Consider the following 24,439-nt stretch of genomic DNA (forward strand, 5'->3'; position numbering starts at 1 on the left):
TGATGGAAACACTGTTGTATTTTTTTTTGGATTTTATGGTTCGGGCGTTGACTTCTAAGGTCCAAACTACTCAATCTGTTGGAGCAACGCCCTAGGGTGAAGCCTAGATTGCTGGGAAAGTAGAAATGACCATAAGTTTCATACTGGTTGCAATTATTCGTTTTATACGATGGAAAAACTGTTGTATTTATATTGTATTTTATGCTTCTGGCGTTGACTTCTAAGGCACTAACTATTCGATCCGGTGGAGCAGCGCCCTAGAGTGAAGCCTAGGTTGCCCGGAAGGTAGAATTGGCCATCACTTTCAAACTGGTTGCAATTATTCGTTTTATACGATGGAAACACTGTTGTATTTTTATTGCATTTTATGCTTCGGGCGTTGACTTCGTAGGCCCTAGCTATTCGATCTAGTGGGGCAACGCCCTAGAGTGAAGCCTAGGTTGCCCGGAAAGCAGAAATGACCATCACTTTCAAACTGGTTGCAATTAATCCTGTTATACGATGGAAAAACTGTTGTATTTTTATTGCATTTTATGCTTCTGGCGTTCACTTCTTAGGCTCTAACTATTCGATCTGGTGGAACAACGGCCTAGGGTGAAGCCTAGCTTGCCCGGAACGTAGAAATGACCATTACTTTCACACTGTTTGCAATTACTCCTTTTATACGGTGGAAAAGCTGTTGTATTTATATAGTATTTTATGATTCTGGCGTTTACTTCTAAGGACCTAACTATTCGATCTGGTGGAGCAACGCCCTAGAGTGAATCCTAGGTTGCTCGGAATGTAGAAATGACCATAACTTTCACACTGGTTGCAATTATTCGTTTTATACGATGGAAACGCTGTTGTATTTATATCGTATTTTATGCTTCTGGCCTTGACTTCTTAGGCCGTAACTATTCGGTCTGGTGGAGCAACGCCCTGGAGTGAAACCTAGGTTGCCCAGAACGTAGAATTGGCCATCACTTTCAAACTGGTTGCAATTATTCCTGTTATATGAGGGAAACACTGTTGTATTTTTTTTGCATTTTATGGTTCGGGCGTTGACTTCCAAGGCCCTAACTATTCAATCCGTTGGAGAAACGCCATACGGTGAAGCCTAGGTTGCTCGGAAAGTAGAAATGACCATAAGTTTCATACTGGTTGCAATTATTTGTTTCATACGATGGAAAAACTGTTGTATTTATATTGTATTTTATGCTTCTGGCGTTGACTTCTAAGGCACTAACTATTCGATCTGGTGGAGCAACGCCCTAGAGTGAAGCCGAGGTTGCCCGGAACGTAGAATTGGATATCACTTTCAAACTGGTCGCAATTATTCCTGTTATATGATTGAAACACTGTTGTATTTTTTTTGCATTTTATGGTTCGGTCGTAGACTTCAAAGGCCCTAACTATTCAATCTGTTGGAGCAACGCCCTAGAGTGAAGCCTAGGTTGCCCGGTACGTAGAAATGACCATAACTTTCAAACTGGTTGCAATTATTCCGGTTATATGATGGAAAAACTGTTGTATCTTTATTGCATTTTATGCTTCGGGCATTCACTTCTAAGGCCCAAACTATTCAATCTGTTGGAGCAACGCCCTAGGGTGTAGCCTAGGTTGCCCGGAAAGTAGAAATAACCACAACTTTCATACTGGTTGCAATTATTCCTGTTATGTGATGGGAAAACTGTTGTATTTTTAATGCATTTTATGCTTCGGGCATTGACTTCTAAGGCCCTAACTATTCAATCTGTGGAGTAACGCCCAAGGGTGAAGCCTAGGTTGCCCGGAAAGAAGAAATGACGTTAACTTTCATACTGGTTGCAATTATTCGTTTTATACGATGGAAAAACTGTTGTATTTATATTGTATTTTATGCTTCTGGCGTTGACTTTTAATGCACTAACTACTCGATCTGGCGGAGCAACGCCCTAGAGTGAAGCCGAGGTTTCCCGGAACGTAGAAATGACCATCACTTTCAAACTGGTTGCAATTATTCCTGTTATGTGATGGGAAAACTGTTGTATTTTTAATGCATTTTATGCTTCTGGGGTTGACTTTTAATGCACTAACTATTCGATCTGGCGGAGCAACACCCTAGTGTGAAGCCGAGGTTTCCCGGAACGTAGAAATGACCATCACTTTCAAACTGGTTGCAATTATTCGTTTTATATGATGGCAAAACTGTTATATTTATATTGTATTTTATGCTTCTGGCGTTCACTTCTTAGGCCCTAGCTATTCGATCTGGTGGAACAACGCCCTATGGTGAAGCCTAGGTTGCCCGGAACGTAGAAATGACCATAACTTTCACACTGGTTGCTATTATTCGTTCTATACGATGGAAAAACTGTTGTATTTATATTGTATTTTAAGCTTCTGGCGTTGACTTCTAAGGCACTAACTATTCGATCTGGTGGAGCAACGCCCTAGAGTGAACCCTAGGTTGCTCGGAATGTAAAAATGACCATAACATTCACACTGGTTGCTATTATTCGTTCTATACGATGGAAAAACTGTTATATTTATATTGTATCTTATGCTTCTGGCGTTGACTTCTTAGGCCCTAACTATTCAATCTGGTGGAACATCACCCTAGAGTGAGGCCTAGGTTGCCGGGAACGTAGAAATGACCATAACTTTCACACTGGTAGCAATTATTCGTTTTATACAATGGAAAAACTGTTCTGCTTGTTTTGTATTTTATGCTTCGGGCGTTGACTTCTAAGGCCCTAACCGTTTGATCTGGTGGGGCAACGCCCTAGAGTGAAGCCTAGGTTGCCCGGTACGTAGAAATGACCATAACTTTCAAACTGGTTGCAATTATTCCGGTTATATGATGGAAAAACTGTTGTATCTTTATTGCATTTTATGCTTCGGGCATTCACTTCTAAGGCCCAAACTATTCAATCTGTTGGAGCAACGCCCTAGGGTGTAGCCTAGGTTGCCCGGAAAGTAGAAATAACCACAACTTTCATACTGGTTGCAATTACTCGTTTTATATGATGGAAAAACTTTTGTATTTATATTGTATTTTATGCTGCTGGCGTTCACTTCTTAGGCCCTAACAATTCGATCTGGTGGAGCAACGCCCTAGAGTGATGCCTACGTTGCCCGGAACGTAAAAATGACCATCACTTTCAAACTGGTTGCAGTTAATCCTTTTATACGATGGAAAAACTGTTGTATTTTTATTGCATTTTATGCTTCCGGCGTTGACTTCTAAGGCCCTAACTATTCAATCTGTGGAGCAACGCCCAAGGGTGAAGCCTAGGTTGCCCGGAATGAAGAAATGACGTTAACTTTCATACTGGTTGCAATTATTCGTTTTATACGATGGAAAAACTGTTGTATTTATATTGTATTTTATGCTTCTGGCGTTGACTTTTAATGCACTAACTGTTTGATCTGGTGGAGCAACGCTCTAGAGTGAAGCCTAGGTTGCCCGGAACGAAGAAATGACCATAACTTTCACGCTGGATGCTATTATTCGTTCTATACGATGGAAAGACTGTTTTATTTATATTGTATCTTATGCTTCTGGCGTTCACTTCTTAGGCCCTAGCTATTCGATCTGGTGGAACAACGCCCTATGGTGAAGCCTAGGTTGCCCGGAACGTAGAAATGACCATAACTTTCACACTGGTTGCTATTATTCGTTCTATACGATGGAAAAACTGTTGTATTTATATTGTATTTTAAGCTTCTGGCGTTGACTTCTAAGGCTCTAACTATTCGATCTGGTGGAGCAACGCCCTAGAGTGAACCCTAGGTTGCTCGGAATGTAAAAATGACCATAACATTCACACTGGTTGCTATTATTCGTTCTATACGATGGAAAAACTGTTATATTTATATTGTATCTTATGCTTCTGGCGTTGACTTCTTAGGCCCTAACTATTCAATCTGGTGGAACATCACCCTAGAGTGAGGCCTAGGTTGCCGGGAACGTAGAAATGACCATAACTTTCACACTGATAGCAATTATTCGTTTTATACAATGGAAAAACTGTTCTGCTTGTTTTGTATTTTATGCTTCGGGCGTTGACTTCTAAGGCCCTAACCGTTTGATCTGGTGGAGCAACGCCCTAGAGTGAAGCCTAGGTTGCCCGGTACGTAGAAATGACCATAACTTTCAAACTGGTTGCAATTATTCCGGTTATATGATGGAAAAACTGTTGTATCTTTATTGCATTTTATGCTTCGGGCATTCACTTCTAAGGCCCAAACTATTCAATCTGTTGGAGCAACGCCCTAGGGTGTAGCCTAGGTTGCCCGGAAAGTAGAAATAACCACAACTTTCATACTGGTTGCAATTATTCCTGTTATGTGATGGGAAAACTGTTGTATTTTTAATGCATCTTATGCTTCGGGCATTGACTTCTAAGGCCCTAACTATTCAATCTGTGGAGTAACGCCCAAGGGTGAAGCCTAGGTTGCCCGGAAAGAAGAAATGACGTTAACTTTCATACTGGTTGCAATTATTCGTTTTATACGATGGAAAAACTGTTGTATTTATATTGTATTTTATGCTTCTGGCGTTGACTTCTAAGGCCCTAGCTATTCGATCTAGTGGAGCAACGCCCTCGAGTGAAGCCTATGATGCCCGGAACGTAGAAATGACCATCACTTTCAAACTGGTTGCAATTATTCCTGTTATATGATGGAAACACTGTTGTGTTTTTATTGCATTTTATGCTTCGGGCGTTGACTTCTAAGGCCCTAACTATTCAATCTGTTGGAGCAACGCCCTAGGGTGAAGCCTAGAATGCTGGGAAAGTAGAAATGACCCTAAGTTTCATACTGGTTGCAATTATTCGTTTTATACGATGGAAAATCTGTTGTATTTATATTGTATTTTATGCTTTTGGCGTTGACTTCTGAGGCACTAACTATTCGATCTGGTGGAGCAACGCCCTAGAGCGAAGCTTAGGTTGCCCGGAACGTAGAATTGGCCATCACTTTCAAACTGGTTGCAATCATTCCTGTTATATGATGGAAACACAGTTGTATTTTTTTTTGGATTTTATGGTTCGGGCGTTGACTTCTAAGGTCCAAGCTACTCAATCTGTTGGAGCAACGCCCTAGGGTGAAGCCTAGGTTGCTCGTAAAGTAGAAATGACCATAAGTTTCATACTGGTTGCAAATATTCGTTTTATACGATGGAAAAGCTGTTGTATTTATACCGTATTTTATGCTTCTGGCCTTGACTTCTTAGGCCGTAACTATTCGGTCTGGTGGAGCAACGCCCTGGAGTGAAACCTAGGTTGCCCGGAACGTAGAATTGGATATCACTTTCAAACTGGTCGCAATTATTCCTGTTATATGATTGAAACACTGTTGTATTTTTTTTGCATTTTATGGTTCGGTCGTAGACTTCAAAGGCCCTAACTATTCAATCTGTTGGAGCAACGCCCTAGGGTGATGCCTAGGTTGCTCGGGAAGTAGAAACGACCATAAGTTTCATACTGGTTGCAATTATTCGTTTTATACGATGGAAAAACTGTTGTATTTATATTGTATTTTATGCTTCTGGCGTTGACTTCTAACGCCCTAGCTGTTCGATCTAGTGGAGCAACGCCCTAGAGTGAAGCCTAGGTTGCCCGGAAAGGAGAAATGACCATCACGTTCAAACTGGTTGCAATTAATCCTTTTATACGATGGAAAAGCTGTTGTATTTATATCGTATTTTATGCTTCTAGCGTTGACTTCTAAGGCACTATTTATTCGATCTGGTGGAGCAACGCCCTAGAGCGAAGCCTAGGTTGCCCGGAACGTAGAATTGGCCATCACTTTCAAACTGGTTGCAATTATTCCTGTTATATGATGGAAACACTGTGGTATTTTTTTTGCATGTCATGGTTCGGGCGTTGACTTCTAAGGCCCTAACTATTCAATCTGTTGGAGCAACGCCCTAGGGTGTAGCCTAGGTTGCTCGGAAAGTAGAAATGTCCATAAGTTTCATACTGGTTGCAATTATTCGTTTTATACGATGGAAAAACTGTTGTATTTATATTGCATTTTATGCTTCTGGCGTTGACTTCTAAGGCACTAACCAATCGATCTGGTGGAGCAACGCAATAGAGTGATGCCTAGGTTGCCCGGAACGTAGAATTGGCCATCAATTTCAAACTGGTTGCAATTATACCTGTTATATGATGGAAACACTGCTGTATTTTTTTTGCATTTTATGGTTCGGGCTTTGACTTCTAAGGCCCTAACTATTCAATCTGTAGGAGCAACGCCCTAGGGTGAAGCCTAGGTTGCTCGGAAAGTAGAAATGACCATATGTTTCATACTGGTTGCAATTATTCGTTTTATACGATGGAAAAGCTGTTGTATTTATATTGTATTTTATGCTTCTGGCGTTGACTTCTAGGGCACTAACTATTCAATCTGTTGGAGCAACGCCCTAGGGTGAAGCCTAGGTTGCTCGGAAAGTAGAAGTGACCATAGGTTTCATACTGGTTGCAATTATTCGTTTTATACGATGGAATAACTGTTGTATTTATATTGTATTTTATGCTTCTGGCGTTGACATCTAAGGCCCTAGCTGTTCGATCTAGTGGAGCAACGCCCTAGAGTGAGGCCGAGGTTGCCCGGAAAGGAGAAATGACCATCACTTTCAAACTGGTTGCAATTGATCCTTTTATACGATGGAAAAGCTGTTGTATTTATATCGTATTTTATGCTTCCGGCGTTTACTTCTAAGGACGTAACTATTCGATCTGGTGGAGCAACGCCCTAGAGCGAAGCCTAGGTTGCCCGGAACGTAGAATTGGCCATCACTTTCAAAGTGGTTGCAATCATTCCTGTTATATGATGGAAACACTGTTGTATTTTTTTTTGGATTTTATGGTTCGGGCGTTGACTTCTAAGGTCCAAACTACTCAATCTGTTGGAGCAACGCCCTAGGGTGAAGCCTAGGTTGCTCGGAAAGTAGAAATGACCATAAGTTTCATACTGGTTGCAATTATTCCTTTTTTACGATGGAAAATCTGTTGTATTTATATTGTATTTTATGCTTTTGGCGTTGACTTCAGAGGCACTAACTATTCGATCTGGTGGAGCAACGCCCTAGAGCGAAGCCTAGGTTGCCCGGAACGTAGAATTGGCCATCACTTTCAAACTGGTTGCAATCATTCCTGTTATATGATGGAAACACTGTTGTATTTTTTTTTGGATTTTATGGTTCGGGCGTTGACTTCTAAGGTCCAAACTACTCAATCTGTTGGAGCAACGCCCTAGGGTGAAGCCTAGATTGCTGGGAAAGTAGAAATGACCATAAGTTTCATACTGGTTGCAATTATTCGTTTTATACGATGGAAAAGCTGTTGTATTTATATTGTATTTTATGCTTTTGGCGTTGACTTCTGAGGCACTAACTATGCGGTCTGGTGGAGCAACGCCCTGGAGTGAAACCTAGGTTGCCCGGAACGTAGAATTGGCCATCACTTTCAAACTGGTTGCAATCATTCCTGTTATATGATGGAAACACTGTTGTATTTTTTTTTGGATTTTATGGTTCGGGCGTTGACTTCTAAGGTCCAAACTACTCAATCTGTTGGAGCAACGCCCTAGGGTGAAGCCTAGATTGCTGGGAAAGTAGAAATGACCATAAGTTTCATACTGGTTGCAATTATTCGTTTTATACGATGTAAAAACTGTTGTATTTATATTGTATTTTATGCTTCTGGCGTTGACTTCTAAGGCACTAACTATTCGATCCGGTGGAGCAACGCCCTAGAGTGAAGCCTAGGTTGCCCGGAAGGTAGATTTGGCCATCACTTTCAAACTGGTTGCAATTATTCGTTTTATACGATGGAAAAACTGTTGTATTTATATTGTATTTTATGCTTCTGGCGTTGACTTCTAAGGCACTAACTATTCGATCTGGTGGAGCAACGCCCTAGAGTGAAGCCTAGGTTGCCCGGAACGTAGAATTGGCCATCACTTTCAAACTAGTTGCAATTATTCCTGTTATATGATGGAAACACTGTTGCGTTTTTATTGCATTTTATGCTTCGGGCGTCGACTTCTAAGGCCCTAACTATTCAATCTGTTGGAGCAACGCCCTAGGGTGAAGCCTAGGTTGCTGGGAAAGTACAAATGACCATAAGTTTCATACTGGTTGCAATTGTTCGTTTTATACGATTGAAAAGCTGTTGTATTTATATTGTATTTTATGCTTTTGGCGTTGACTTCTGAGGCACTAACTATTCGATCTGGTGGAGCAACGCCCTAGAGCGAAGCCTAGGTTGCCCGGAACGTAGAATTGGCCATCACTTTCAAACTGGTTGCAATTATTCCTGTTATATGATGGATACACTGTTGTATTTTTATTGCATTTTATGCTTCGGGCGTTGACTTCTAAGGCCCTAACTATTCAATCTGTTGGACCAACGCCCTAGGGTGAAGCCTAGCTTTCTCGGAAAGTAGAAATGACCATATGTTTCATACTGTTTGCAATTATTCGTTTCATACGATGGAAAAGCTGTTGTATTTATATTGTATGTTATGCTTCTGGCGTTGACTTCTAAGGCACTAACTATTCAATCTGTTGGAGCAACGCCCTAGTGTGAAGCCTAGGTTGCTCGGAAAGTAGAAATGACCATAAGTTTCATACTGGTTGCAATTATTCGTTTTATACGATGGAAAAACTGTTGTATTTATATTGTATTTTATGCTTCTGGCGTTGACCTCTAAGGCCCTAGCTATTCGATCTAGTGGAGCAACGCCCTCGAGTGAAGCCTATGATGCCCGGAACGTAGAAATGACCATCACTTTCAAACTGGTTGCAATTATTCCTGTTATATGATGGAAACACTGTTGTTTTTTTTTTTGGATTTTATGGTTCGGGCGTTGACTTCTAAGGTCCAAAATACTCAATCTGTTGGAGCAACGCCCTAGGGTGAAGCCTAGGTTGCTCGGAAAGTAGAAATGACCATAAGTTTCATACTGGTTGCAAATATTCGTTTTATACGATGGAAAAGCTGTTGTATTTATACCGTATTTTATGCTTCTGGCGTTGACATCTTAGGCCGTAACTATTCGGTCTGGTGGAGCAACGCCCTGGAGTGAAACCTAGGTTGCCCGGAACGTAGAATTGGCCATCACTTTCAAACTGGTTGCAATTATTCCTGATATATGATGGAAACACTGTTGTATTTTTTTTGCATTTTATGGTTCGGGCGTTGACTTCTAAGGCCCTAACTATTCAATCTGTTGGAGCAACGCCCTAGTGTGAAGCCTACGTTGCTCGGAAAGTAGAAATGACCATAAGTTTCATACTGGTTGCAATTATTCGTTTTATACGATGGAAAAACTGTTGTATTTATATTGTATTTTATGCTTCTGGCGTTGACTTCTAAGGCACTAACTATTCGATCCGGTGGAGCAACGCCCTAGAGTGAAGCCTAGGTTGCCCGGAAGGTAGAATTGGCCATCACTTTCAAACTGGTTGCAATTATTCGTTTTATACGATGGAAAAACTGTTGTATTTATATTGTATTTTATGCTTCTGGCGTTGACTTCTAAGGCACTAGCTATTCGATCTGGTGGAGCAACGCCCTAGAGTGAAGCCTAGGTTGCCCGGAACGTAGAATTGGCCATCACTTCCAAACTAGTTGCAATTATTCCTGTTATATGATGGAAACACTGTTGTGTTTTTATTGCATTTTATGCTTCGGGCGTTGACATCTAAGGCCCTAACTATTCAATCTGCTGGAGCAACGCCCAAGGGTGAAGCCTAGGTTGCTGGGAAAGAAGAAATGACCATAAGTTTCATACTGGTTGCAATTATTCGTTTTATACGATGGAAAAGCTGTTGTATTTATATTGTATTTTATGCTTTTGGCGTTGACTTCTGAGGCACTAACTATTCGATCTGGTGGAGCAACGCCCTAGAGCGAAGCCTAGGTTGCCCGGAACGTAGAATTGGCCATCACTTTCAAACTGGTTGCAATTATTCCTGTTATATGATGGATACACTGTTGTATTTTTATTGCATTTTATGCTTCGGGCGTTGACTTCTAAGGCCCTAACTATTCAATCTGTTGGACCAACGCCCTAGGGTGAAGCCTAGCTTTCTCGGAAAGTAGAAATGACCATATGTTTCATACTGTTTGCAATTATTCGTTTCATACGATGGAAAAACTGTGGTATTTATATTGTATGTTATGCTTCTGGCGTTGACTTCTAAGGCACTAACTATTCAATCTGTTGGAGCAACGCCCTAGTGTGAAGCCTAGGTTGCTCGGAAAGTAGAAATGACCATAAGTTTCATACTGGTTGCAATTATTCGTTTTATACGATGGAAAAACTGTTGTATTTATATTGTATTTTATGCTTCTGGCGTTGACTTCTAAGGCACTAACTATTCGATCCGGTGGAGCAACGCCCTAGAGTGAAGCCTAGGTTGCCCGGAAGGTAGAATTGGCCATCACTTTCAAACTGGTTGCAATTATTCGTTTTATACGATGGAAAAACTGTTGTATTTATATTGCATTTTATGCTTCTGGCGTTGACTTCTAAGGCACTAGCTATTCGATCTGGTGGAGCAACGCCCTAGAGTGAAGCCTAGGTTGCCCGGAACGTAGAATTGGCCATCACTTCCAAACTAGTTGCAATTATTCCTGTTATATGATGGAAACACTGTTGTGTTTTTATTGCATTTTATGCTTCGGGCGTTGACATCTAAGGCCCTAACTATTCAATCTGTTGGAGCAACGCCCAAGGGTGAAGCCTAGGTTGCTGGGAAAGCAGAAATGACCATAAGTTTCATACTGGTTGCAATTATTCGTTTTATACGATGGAAAAGCTGTTGTATTTATATTGTATTTTATGCTTTTGGCGTTGACTTCTGAGGCACTAACTATTCGATCTGGTGGAGCAACGCCCTAGAGCGAAGCCTAGGTTGCCCGGAACGTAGAATTGGCCATCACTTTCAAACTGGTTGCAATTATTCCTGTTATATGATGGATACACTGTTGTATTTTTATTGCATTTTATGCTTCGGGCGTTGACTTCTAAGGCCCTAACTATTCAATCTGTTGGACCAACGCCCTAGGGTGAAGCCTAGCTTTCTCGGAAAGTAGAAATGACCATATGTTTCATACTGTTTGCAATTATTCGTTTCATACGATGGAAAAGCTGTTGTATTTATATTGTATGTTATGCTTCTGGCGTTGACTTCTAAGGCACTAACTATTCAATCTGTTGGAGCAACGCCCTAGTGTGAAGCCTAGGTTGCTCGGAAAGTAGAAATGACCATAAGTTTCATACTGGTTGCAATTATTCGTTTTATACGATGGAAAAACTGTTGTATTTATATTGTATTTTGTGCTTCTGGCGTTGACTTCTAAGGCCCTAGCTATTCGATCTAGTGGAGCAACGCCCTCGAGTGAAGCCTATGATGCCCGGAACGTAGAAATGACCATCACTTTCAAACTGGTTGCAATTATTCCTGTTATATGATGGAAACATTGTTGTGTTTTTATTGCATTTTATGCTTCGGGCGTTGACTTCTAAGGCCCTAACTATTCAATCTGTTGGAGCAACGCCCTAGGGTGAAGCCTAGAATGCTGGGAAAGTAGAAATGACCCTAAGTTTCATACTGGTTGCAATTATTCGTTTTATACGATGGAAAATCTGTTGTATTTATATTGTATTTTATGCTTTTGGCGTTGACTTCTGAGGCACTAACTATTCGATCTGGTGGAGCAACGCCCTAGAGCGAAGCCTAGGTTGCCCGGAACGTAGAATTGGCCATCACTTTCAAACTGGTTGCAATCATTCCTGTTATATGATGGAAACACAGTTGTATTTTTTTTTGGATTTTATGGTTCGGGCGTTGACTTCTAAGGTCCAAGCTACTCAATCTGTTGGAGCAACGCCCTAGGGTGAAGCCTAGGTTGCTCGGAGAGTAGAAATGACCATAAGTTTCATACTGGTTGCAAATATTCGTTTTATACGATGGAAAAGCTGTTGTATTTATACCGTATTTTATGCTTCTGGCCTTGACTTCTTAGGCCGTAACTATTCGGTCTGGTGGAGCAACGCCCTGGAGTGAAACCTAGGTTGCCCGGAACGTAGAATTGGATATCACTTTCAAACTGGTCGCAATTATTCCTGTTATATGATTGAAACACTGTTGTATTTTTTTTGCATTTTATGGTTCGGTCGTAGACTTCAAAGGCCCTAACTATTCAATCTGTTGGAGCAACGCCCTAGGGTGATGCCTAGGTTGCTCGGGAAGTAGAAATGACCATAAGCTTCATACTGGTTGCAATTATTCGTTTTATACGATGGAAAAGCTGTTGTATTTATATTGTATTTTATGCTTCTGGCGTTGACTTCTGAGGCACTAACTATTCGATCTGGTGGAGCAACGCCCTAGAGTGAAGCCTAGGTTGCCCGGGACGTAGAATTGGCCATCACTTTCAAACTGGTTGCAACTATTCCTGTTATATTATGGAAACACTGTTGTATTTTTATTGCATTTTATGCTTCGGGCGATGACTTCTAAGGCCCTAACTATTCAATCTGTTGGAGCAACGCCCTAGGGTGATGCCTAGGTTGCTCGGAAAGTAGAAACGACCATAAGTTTCATACTGGTTGCAATTATTCGTTTTATACGATGGAAAAACTGTTGTATTTATATTGTATTTTATGCTTCTGGCGTTGACTTCTAACGCCCTAGCTGTTCGATCTAGTGGAGCAACGCCCTAGAGTGAAGCCTAGGTTGCCCGGAGAGGAGAAATGACCATCACGTTCAAACTGGTTGCAATTAATCCTTTTATACGATGGAAAAGCTGTTGTATTTATATCGTATTTTATGCTTCTAGCGTTGACTTCTAAGGCACTATTTATTCGATCTGGTGGAGCAACGCCCTAGAGCGAAGCCTAGGTTGCCCGGAACGTAGAATTGGCCATCACTTTCAAACTGGTTGCAATTATTCCTGTTATATGATGGAAACACTGTGGTATTTTTTTTGCATGTCATGGTTCGGGCGTTGACTTCTAAGGCCCTAACTATTCAATCTGTTGGAGCAACGCCCTAGGGTGTAGCCTAGGTTGCTCGGAAAGTAGAAATGTCCATAAGTTTCATACTGGTTGCAATTATTCGTTTTATACGATGGAAAAACTGTTGTATTTATATTGCATTTTATGCTTCTGGCGTTGACTTCTAAGGCACTAACCAATCGATCTGGTGGAGCAACGCAATAGAGTGATGCCTAGGTTGCCCGGAACGTAGAATTGGCCATCAATTTCAAACTGGTTGCAATTATACCTGTTATATGATGGAAACACTGCTGTATTTTTTTTGCATTTTATGGTTCGGGCTTTGACTTCTAAGGCCCTAACTATTCAATCTGTAGGAGCAACGCCCTAGGGTGAAGCCTAGGTTGCTCGGAAAGTAGAAATGACCATATGTTTCATACTGGTTGCAATTATTCGTTTTATACGATGGAAAAGCTGTTGTATTTATATTGTATTTTATGCTTCTGGCGTTGACTTCTAGGGCACTAACTATTCAATCTGTTGGAGCAACGCCCTAGGGTGAAGCCTAGGTTGCTCGGAAAGTAGAAGTGACCATAGGTTTCATACTGGTTGCAATTATTCGTTTTATACGATGGAATAACTGTTGTATTTATATTGTATTTTATGCTTCTGGCGTTGAGTTCTAAGGCCCTAGCTGTTCGATCTAGTGGAGCAACGCCCTAGAGTGAGGCCGAGGTTGCCCGGAAAGGAGAAATGACCATCACTTTCAAACTGGTTGCAATTGATCCTTTTATACGATGGAAAAGCTGTTGTATTTATATCGTATTTTATGCTTCCGGCGTTTACTTCTAAGGACGTAACTATTCGATCTGGTGGAGCAACGCCCTAGAGCGAAGCCTAGGTTGCCCGGAACGTAGAATTGGCCATCACTTTCAAACTGGTTGCAATCATTCCTGTTATATGATGGAAACACTGTTGTATTTTTTTTTGGATTTTATGGTTCGGGCGTTGACTTCTAAGGTCCAAACTACTCAATCTGTTGGAGCAACGCCCTAGGGTGAAGCCTAGGTTGCTCGGAAAGTAGAAATGACCATAAGTTTCATACTGGTTGCAATTATTCGTTTTTTACGATGGAAAATCTGTTGTATTTATATTGTATTTTATGCTTTTGGCGTTGACTTCTGAGGCACTAACTATTCGATCTGGTGGAGCAACGCCCTAGAGCGAAGCCTAGGTTGCCCGGAACGTAGAATTGGCCATCACTTTCAAACTGGTTGCAATCATTCCTGTTATATGATGGAAACACTGTTGTATTTTTTTTTGGATTTTATGGTTCGGGCGTTGACTTCTATGGTCCAAACTACTCAATCTGTTGGAGCAACGCCCTAGGGTGAAGCCTAGGTTGCTCGGAAAGTAGAAATGACCATAAGTTTCATACTGGTTGCAAATATTCGTTTTATACGATGGAAAAGCTGTTGTATTTATACCGTATTTTATGCTTCTGGCGTTGACATCTTAGGCCGTAACTATTCGGTCTGGTGGAGCAACGCCCTGGAGTGAAACCTAGGTTGCCCGGAACGTAGAATTGGCCATCACTTTCAAACTGGTTGCAATCATTCCTGTTATATGATGGAAACACTGTTGTATTTTTTTTTGGATTTTATGGTTCGGGCGTTGACTTCTAAGGTCCAAACTACTCAATCTGTTGGAGCAACGCCCTAGGGTGAAGCCTAGGTTGCTCGGAAAGTAGAAATGACCATAAGTTTCATACTGGTTGCAATTATTCGTTTTATACGATGGAAAATCTGTTGTATTTATATTGTATTTTATGCTTTTGGCGTTGACTTCTGAGGCACTAACTATTCGATCTGGTGGAGCAACGCCCTAGAGCGAAGCCTAGGTTGCCCGGAACGTAGAATTGGCCATCACTTTCAAACTGGTTGCAATCATTCCTGTTATATGATGGAAACACTGTTGTATTTTTTTTTGGATTTTATGGTTCGGGCGTTGACTTCTAAGGTCCAAACTACTCAATCTGTTGGAGCAACGCCCTAGGGTGAAGCCTAGGTTGCTCGGAAAGTAGAAATGACCATAAGTTTCATACTGGTTGCAAATATTCGTTTTATACGATGGAAAAGCTGTTGTATTTATACCGTATTTTATGCTTCTGGCGTTGACATCTTAGGCCGTAACTATTCGGTCTGGTGGAGCAACGCCCTGGAGTGAAACCTAGGTTGCCCGGAACGTAGAATTGGCCATCACTTTCAAACTGGTTGCAATTATTCCTGATATATGATGGAAACACTGTTGTATTTTTTTTGCATTTTATGGTTCGAGCGTTGACTTCTAAGGCCCTAACTATTCAATCTGTTGGAGCAACGCCCTAGTGTGAAGCCTAGGTTGCTCGGAAAGTAGAAATGACCATAAGTTTCATACTGGTTGCAATTATTCGTTTTATACGATGGAAAAACTGTTGTATTTATATTGTATTTTATGCTTCTGGCGTTGACTTCTAAGGCACTAACTATTCGATCCGGTGGAGCAACGCCCTAGAGTGAAGCCTAGGTTGCCGGGAAGGTAGAATTGGCCATCACTTTCAAACTGGTTGCAATTATTCGTTTTATACGATGGAAAAACTGTTGTATTTATATTGTATTTTATGCTTCTGGCGTTGACTTCTAAGGCACTAACTATTCGATCTGGTGGAGCAACGCCCTAGAGTGAAGCCTAGGTTGCCCGGAACGTAGAATTGGCCATCACTTTTAAACTACTTGCAATTATTCCTGTTATATGATGGAAACACTGTTGTGTTTTTATTGCATTTTATGCTTCGGGCGTTGACTTCTAAGGCCCTAACTATTCAATCTGTTGGAGCAACGCCCTAGGGTGAAGCCTAGGTTGCTGGGAAAGTAGAAATGACCATAAGTTTCATACTGGTTGCAATTATTCGTTTTATACGATGGAAAAGCTGTTGTATTTATATTGTATTTTATGCTTTTGGCGTTGACTTCTGAGGCACTAACTGTTCGATCTGGTGGAGCAACGCCCTAGAGCGAAGCCTAGGTTGCCCGGAACGTAGAATTGGCCATCACTTTCAAACTGGTTGCAATTATTCCTGTTATATGATGGATACACTGTTGTATTTTTATTGCATTTTATGCTTCGGGCGTTGACTTCTAAGGCCCTAACTATTCAATCTGTTGGACCAACGCCCTAGGGTGAAGCCTAGCTTTCTCGGAAAGTAGAAATGACCATATGTTTCATACTGTTTGCAATTATTCGTTTCATACGATGGAAAAGCTGTTGTATTTATATTGTATGTTATGCTTCTGGCGTTGACTTCTAAGGCACTAACTATTCAATCTGTTGGAGCAACGCCCTAGGGTGAAGCCTAGGTTGCTCGGAAAGTAGAAATGACCATAAGTTTCATACTGGTTGCAAATATTCGTTTTATACGATGGAAAAGCTGTTGTATTTATACCGTATTTTATGCTTCTGGCGTTGACATCTTAGGCCGTAACTATTCGGTCTGGTGGAGCAACGCCCTGGAGTGAAACCTAGGTTGCCCGGAACGTAGAATTGGCCATCACTTTCAAACTGGTTGCAATCATTCCTGTTATATGATGGAAACACTGTTGTATTTTTTTTTGGATTTTATGGTTCGGGCGTTGACTTCTAAGGTCCAAACTACTCAATATGTTGGAGCAACGCCCTAGGGTGAAGCCTAGGTTGCTCGGAAAGTAGAAATGACCATAAGTTTCATACTGGTTGCAATTATTCGTTTTATACGATGGAAAATCTGTTGTATTTATATTGTATTTTATGCTTTTGGCGTTGACTTCTGAGGCACTAACTATTCGATCTGGTGGAGAAACGCCCTAGAGCGAAGCCTAGGTTGCCCGGAACGTAGAATTGGCCATCACTTTCAAACTGGTTGCAATCATTCCTGATATATGATGGAAACACTGTTGTATTTTTTTTTGGATTTTATGGTTCGGGCGTTGACTTCTAAGGTCCAAACTACTCAATCTGTTGGAGCAACGCCCTAGGGTGAAGCCTAGGTTGCTCGGAAAGTAGAAATGACCATAAGTTTCATACTGGTTGCAAATATTCGTTTTATACGATGGAAAAACTGTTGTATTTATATTGTATTTTATGCTTCTGGCGTTGACTTCTAACGCCCTAGCTGTTCGATCTAGTGGAGCAACGCCCTAGAGTGAAGCCTAGGTTGCCCGGAAAGGAGAAATGACCATTACGTTCAAACTGGTTGCAATTAATCCTTTTATACGATGGAAAAGCTGTTGTATTTATATCGTATTTTATGCTTCTAGCGTTGACTTCTAAGGCACTATTTATTCGATCTGGTGGAGCAACGCCCTAGAGCGAAGCCTAGGTTGCCCGGAACGTAGAATTGGCCATCACTTTCAAACTGGTTGCAATTATTCCTGTTATATGATGGAAACACTGTGGTATTTTTTTTGCATGTCATGGTTCGGGCGTTGACTTCTAAGGCCCTAACTATTCAATCTGTTGGAGCAACGCCCTAGGGTGTAGCCTAGGTTGCTCGGAAAGTAGAAATGTCCATAAGTTTCATACTGGTTGCAATTATTCGTTTTATACGATGGAAAAACTGTTGTATTTATATTGCATTTTATGCTTCTGGCGTTGACTTCTAAGGCACTAACCAATCGATCTGGTGGAGCAACGCAATAGAGTGATGCCTAGGTTGCCCGGAACGTAGAATTGGCCATCAATTTCAAACTGGTTGCAATTATACCTGTTATATGATGGAAACACTGCTGTATTTTTTTTGCATTTTATGGTTCGGGCTTTGACTTCTAAGGCCCTAACTATTCAATCTGTAGGAGCAACGCCCTAGGGTGAAGCCTAGGTTCCTCGGAAAGTAGAAATGACCATATGTTTCATACTGGTTGCAATTATTCGTTTTATACGATGGAAAAGCTGTTGTATTTATATTGTATTTTATGCTTCTGGCGTTGACTTCTAGGGCACTAACTATTCAATCTGTTGGAGCAACGCCCTAGGGTGAAGCCTAGGTTGCTCGGAAAGTAGAAGTGACCATAGGTTTCATACTGGTTGCAATTATTCGTTTTATACGATGGAATAACTGTTGTATTTATATTGTATTTTATGCTTCTGGCGTTGACTTCTAAGGCCCTAGCTGTTCGATCTAGTGGAGCAACGCCCTAGAGTGAGGCCGAGGTTGCCCGGAAAGGAGAAATGACCATCACTTTCAAACTGGTTGCAATTGATCCTTTTATACGATGGAAATGCTGTTGTATTTATATCGTATTTTATGCTTCCGGCGTTTACTTCTAAGGACGTAACTATTCGATCTGGTGGAGCAACGCCCTAGAGCGAAGCCTAGGTTGCCCGGAACGTAGAATTGGCCATCACTTTCAAACTGGTTGCAATCATTCCTGTTATATGATGGAAACACTGTTGTATTTTTTTTTGGATTTTATGGTTCGGGCGTTGACTTCTAAGGTCCAAACTACTCAATCTGTTGGAGCAACGCCCTAGGGTGAAGCCTAGGTTGCTCGGAAAGTAGAAATGACCATAAGTTTCATACTGGTTGCAATTATTCGTTTTTTACGATGGAAAATCTGTTGTATTTATATTGTATTTTATGCTTTTGGCGTTGACTTCTGAGGCACTAACTATTCGATCTGGTGGAGCAACGCCCTAGAGCGAAGCCTAGGTTGCCCGGAACGTAGAATTGGCCATCACTTTCAAACTGGTTGCAATCATTCCTGTTATATGATGGAAACACTGTTGTATTTTTTCTTGGATTTTATGGTTCGGGCGTTGACTTCTATGGTCCAAACTACTCAATCTGTTGGAGCAACGCCCTAGGGTGAAGCCTAGGTTGCTCGGAAAGTAGAAATGACCATAAGTTTCATACTGGTTGCAAATATTCGTTTTATACGATGGAAAAGCTGTTGTATTTATACCGTATTTTATGCTTCTGGCGTTGACATCTTAGGCCGTAACTATTCGGTCTGGTGGAGCAACGCCCTGGAGTGAAACCTAGGTTGCCCGGAACGTAGAATTGGCCATCACTTTCAAACTGGTTGCAATCATTCCTGTTATATGATGGAAACACTGTTGTATTTTTTTTTGGATTTTATGGTTCGGGCGTTGACTTCTAAGGTCCAAACTACTCAATCTGTTGGAGCAACGCCCTAGGGTGAAGCCTAGGTTGCTCGGAAAGTAGAAATGACCATAAGTTTCATACTGGTTGCAATTATTCGTTTTATACAATGGAAAATCTGTTGTATTTATATTGTATTTTATGCTTTTGGCGTTGACTTCTGAGGCACTAACTATTCGATCTGGTGGAGCAACGCCCTAGAGCGAAGCCTAGGTTGCCCGGAACGTAGAATTGGCCATCACTTTCAAACTGGTTGCAATCATTCCTGTTATATGATGGAAACACTGTTGTATTTTTTTTTGGATTTTATGGTTCGGACGTTGACTTCTAAGGTCCAAACTACTCAATCTGTTGGAGCAACGCCCTAGGGTGAAGCCTAGGTTGCTCGGAAAGTAGAAATGACCATAAGTTTCATACTGGTTGCAATTATTCGTTTTATACAATGGAAAATCTGTTGTATTTATATTGTATTTTATGCTTTTGGCGTTGACTTCTGAGGCACTAACTATTCGATCTGGTGGAGCAACGCCCTAGAGCGAAGCCTAGGTTGCCCGGAACGTAGAATTGGCCATCACTTTCAAACTGGTTGCAATTATTCCTGATATATGATGGAAACACTGTTGTATTTTTTTTGCATTTTATGGTTCGAGCGTTGACTTCTAAGGCCCTAACTATTCAATCTGTTGGAGCAGCGCCCTAGTGTGAAGCCTAGGTTGCTCGGAAAGTAGAAATGACCATAAGTTTCATACTGGTTGCAATTATTCGTTTTATACGATGGAAAAACTGTTGTATTTATATTGTATTTTATGCTTCTGGCGTTGACTTCTAAGGCACTAACTATTCGATCCGGTGGAGCAACGCCCTAGAGTGAAGCCTAGGTTGCCCGGAAGGTAGAATTGGCCATCACTTTCAAACTGGTTGCAATTATTCGTTTTATACGATGGAAAAACTGTTGTATTTATATTGTATTTTATGCTTCTGGCGTTGACTTCTAAGGCACTAACTATTCGATCTGGTGGAGCAACGCCCTAGAGTGAAGCCTAGGTTGCCCGGAACGTAGAATTGGCCATCACTTTCAAACTAGTTGCAATTATTCCTGTTATATGATGGAAAGACTGTTGTGTTTTTATTGCATTTTATGCTTCGGGCGTTGACTTCTAAGGCCCTAACTATTCAATCTGTTGGAGCAACGCCCTAGGGTGAAGCCTAGGTTGCTGGGAAAGTAGAAATGACCATAAGTTTCATACTGGTTGCAATTATTCGTTTTATACGATGGAAAAGCTGTTGTATTTATATTGTATTTTATGCTTTTGGCGTTGACTTCTGAGGCACTAACTGTTCGATCTGGTGGAGCAACGCCCTAGAGCGAAGCCTAGGTTGCCCGGAACGTAGAATTGGCCATCACTTTCAAACTGGTTGCAATTATTCCTGTTATATGATGGATACACTGTTGTATTTTTATTGCATTTTATGCTTCGGGCGTTGACTTCTAAGGCCCTAACTATTCAATCTGTTGGACCAACGCCCTAGGGTGAAGCCTAGCTTTCTCGGAAAGTAGAAATGACCATATGTTTCATACTGTTTGCAATTATTCGTTTCATACGATGGAAAAGCTGTTGTATTTATATTGTATGTTATGCTTCTGGCGTTGACTTCTAAGGCACTAACTATTCAATCTGTTGGAGCAACGCCCTAGTGTGAAGCCTAGGTTGCTCGGAAAGTAGAAATGACCATAAGTTTCATACTGGTTGCAATTATTCATTTTATACGATGGAAAAACTGTTGTATTTATATTGTATTTTATGCTTCTGGCGTTGACTTCTAAGGCCCTAGCTATTCGATCTAGTGGAGCAACGCCCTCGAGTGAAGCCTATGATGCCCGGAACGTAGAAATGACCATCACTTTCAAACTGGTTGCAATTATTCCTGTTATATGATTGAAAAACTGTTGTATTTTTGTTGCATTTTATGCTTCGGGCATTGACTTCTAAGGCCCTAACTATTCAATCTGTTGGAGCAACGCCCTAGGGTGAAGCCTAGGTTGCCCGGAAAGTAGAAATGACCATAACTTTCAGACTGGTTGCAATTATCCGTTTTATATGATGGAAAAACTGTTGTATTTATATTGTATTTTATGCTTATGGCGTTCCCTTCTTAGGCCCTAACTATTTGATCTGGTGGAACAACGGCCTATGGTGAAGCCTAGGTTGCCCGGAACGTAGAAATAACCATAACTTTTACACTGGTAGCAATTATTCGTTTTATACTATGGAAAAACTGTTCTATTCATTTTGTATTTAATGCTTCGGGTGTTGGCTTCTAAGGCCCTAACTGTTTGATCTGGTGGAGCAACGCCCTAGAGTGAAACCTAGGTTGCCCGGGACGTAGAAATGACCATAGCTTTTATACTGGTTGCTATTATTCGTTTTATACGATGGAAAAGCTGTTGCATTTATATCGTATTTTATGCTTCTGACGTTGACTTCTTAGGCCGTAACCATTCGGTCTGGTGGAGGAACGCCCTGGAGTGAAACCTAGGTTGCCCGAAACGTAGAATTGGCCATCACTTTCAAACTGGTTGCAAATTATTCCTGATACATGATGGAAACACTGTTGTATTTTTTTTGCATTTTATGGTCCGGGTGTTGACTTCTAAGGCCTTAACTATTCAATCTGTTGGAGCAACGCCCTAGGGTGAAGCCTATGTTGCTCGGAAAGTAGAAATGTCCATAAGTTTCATACTGGTTGCAATTATTCGTTTTATACGATGGAAAAACTGTTGTATTTATATTGTATTTTATGCTTCTGGCGTTGACTTCTAAGGCACTAACTATTCGATCTGGTGGAGCAACGCAATAGAGTGATGCCTAGGTTGCCCGGAACGTAGAATTGGCCATCAATTTCAAACTGGTTGCAATTATACCTGTTATATGATGGAAACACTGCTGTATTTCTTTTGCATTTTATGGTTCGGGCGTTGAGTACTAAGGCACTAACTATTCAATCCGTTGGAGCAACGCCCTACGGTGAAGCCTAGGTTGCTCGGAAAGTGGAAATGACCATAAGTTTCATACTGGTTGCAATTATTCGTTTTATACGATGGAAAATCTGTTGTATTTATATTGTATTTTATGCTTTTGGCGTTGACTTCTGAGGCACTAACTATTCGATCTGGTGGAGCAACGCCCTAGAGCGAAGCCTAGGTTGCCCGGAACGTAGAATTGGCCATCACTTTCAAACTGGTTGCAATCATTCCTGTTATATGATGGAAACACTGTTGTATTTTTTTTTGGATCTTATGGTTCGGGCGTTGACTTCTAAGGTCCAAACTACTCAATCTGTTGGAGCAACGCCCTAGGGTGAAGCCTAGCTTGCTCGGAAAGTAGAAATGACCATAAGTTTCATACTGGTTGCAAATATTCGTTTTATACGATGGAAAAGCTGTTGTATTTATACCGTATTTTATGCTTCTAGCGTTGACATCTTAGGCCGTAACTATTCGGTCTGGTGGAGCAACGCCCTGGAGTGAAACCTAGGTTGCCCGGAACGTAGAATTGGCCATCACTTTCAAACTGGTTGCAATTATTCCTGATATATGATGGAAACACTGTTGTATTTTTTTTGCATTTTATGGTTCGGGCGTTGACTTCTAAGGCCCTAACTATTCAATCTGTTGGAGCAACGCCCTAGTGTGAAGCCTAGGTTGCTCGGAAAGTAGAAATGACCATAAGTTTCATACTGGTTGCAATTATTCGTTTTATACGATGGAAAAACTGTTGTATTTATATTGTATTTTATGCTTCTGGCGTTGACTTCTAAGGCACTAACTATTCGATACGGTGGAGCAACGCCCTAGAGTGAAGCCTAGGTTGCCCGGAAGGTAGAATTGGCCATCACTTTCAAACTGGTTGCAATTATTCGTTTTATACGATGGAAAAACTGTTGTATTTATATTGTATTTTATGCTTCTGGCGTTGACTTCTAAGGCACTAACTATTCGATCTGGTGGAGCAACGCCCTAGAGCGAAGCCTAGGTTGCCCGGAACGTAGAATTGGCCATCACTTTCAAACTGGTTGCAATTATTCCTGTTATATGATGGATACACTGTTGTGTTTTTATTGCATTTTATGCTTCGGGCGTTGACTTCTAAGGCCCTAACTATTCAATCTGTTGGACCAACGCCCTAGGGTGAAGCCTAGCTTTCTCGGAAAGTAGAAATGACCATATGTTTCATACTGTTTGCAATTATTCGTTTCATACGATGGAAAAGCTGTTGTATTTATATTGTATGTTATGCTTCTGGCGTTGACTTCTAAGGCACTAACTATTCAATCTGTTGGAGCAACGCCCTAGTGTGAAGCCTAGGTTGCTCGGAAAGTAGAAATGACCATAAGTTTCATACTGGTTGCAATTATTCGTTTTATACGATGGAAAAACTGTTGTATTTATATTGTATTTTATGCTTCTGGCGTTGACTTCTAAGGCCCTAGCTATTCGATCTAGTGGAGCAACGCCCTCGAGTGAAGCCTATGATGCCCGGAACGTAGAAATGACCATCACTTTCAAACTGGTTGCAATTATTCCTGTTATATGATTGAAAAACTGTTGTATTTTTGTTGCATTTTATGCTTCGGGCATCGACTTCTAAGGCCCTAACTATTCAATCTGTTGGAGCAACGCCCTAGGGTGAAGCCTAGGTTGCCCGGAAAGTAGAAATGACCATAACTTTCAGACTGGTTGCAATTATTCGTTTTATATGATGGAAAAACTGTTGTATTTATATTGTATTTTATGCTTATGGCGTTCCCTTCTTAGGCCCTAACTATTCGATCTGGTGGAACAACGGCCTATGGTGAAGCCTAGGTTGCCCGGAACGTAGAAATAACCATAACTTTTACACTGGTAGCAATTATTCGTTTTATACTATGGAAAAACTGTTCTATTCATTTTGTATTTAATGCTTCGGGCGTTGGCTTCTAAGGCCCTAACTGTTTGATCTGGTGGAGCAACGCCCTAGAGTGAAACCTAGGTTGCCCGGGACGTAGAAATGACCATAGCTTTTACACTGGTTGCTATTATTCGTTTTATACGATGGAAAAGCTGTTGCATTTATATCGTATTTTATGCTTCTGGCGTTGACTTCTTAGGCCGTAACCATTCGGTCTGGTGGAGGAACGCCCTGGAGTGAAACCTAGGTTGCCCGAAACGTAGAATTGGCCATCACTTTCAAACTGGTTGCAAATTATTCCTGTTACATGATGGAAACACTGTTGTAT

This window comes from Calliopsis andreniformis, unplaced genomic scaffold (genome assembly GCF_051401765.1).
Source record: "Calliopsis andreniformis isolate RMS-2024a unplaced genomic scaffold, iyCalAndr_principal scaffold0007, whole genome shotgun sequence".
Lineage (NCBI taxonomy): Eukaryota > Metazoa > Arthropoda > Insecta > Hymenoptera > Andrenidae > Calliopsis > Calliopsis andreniformis.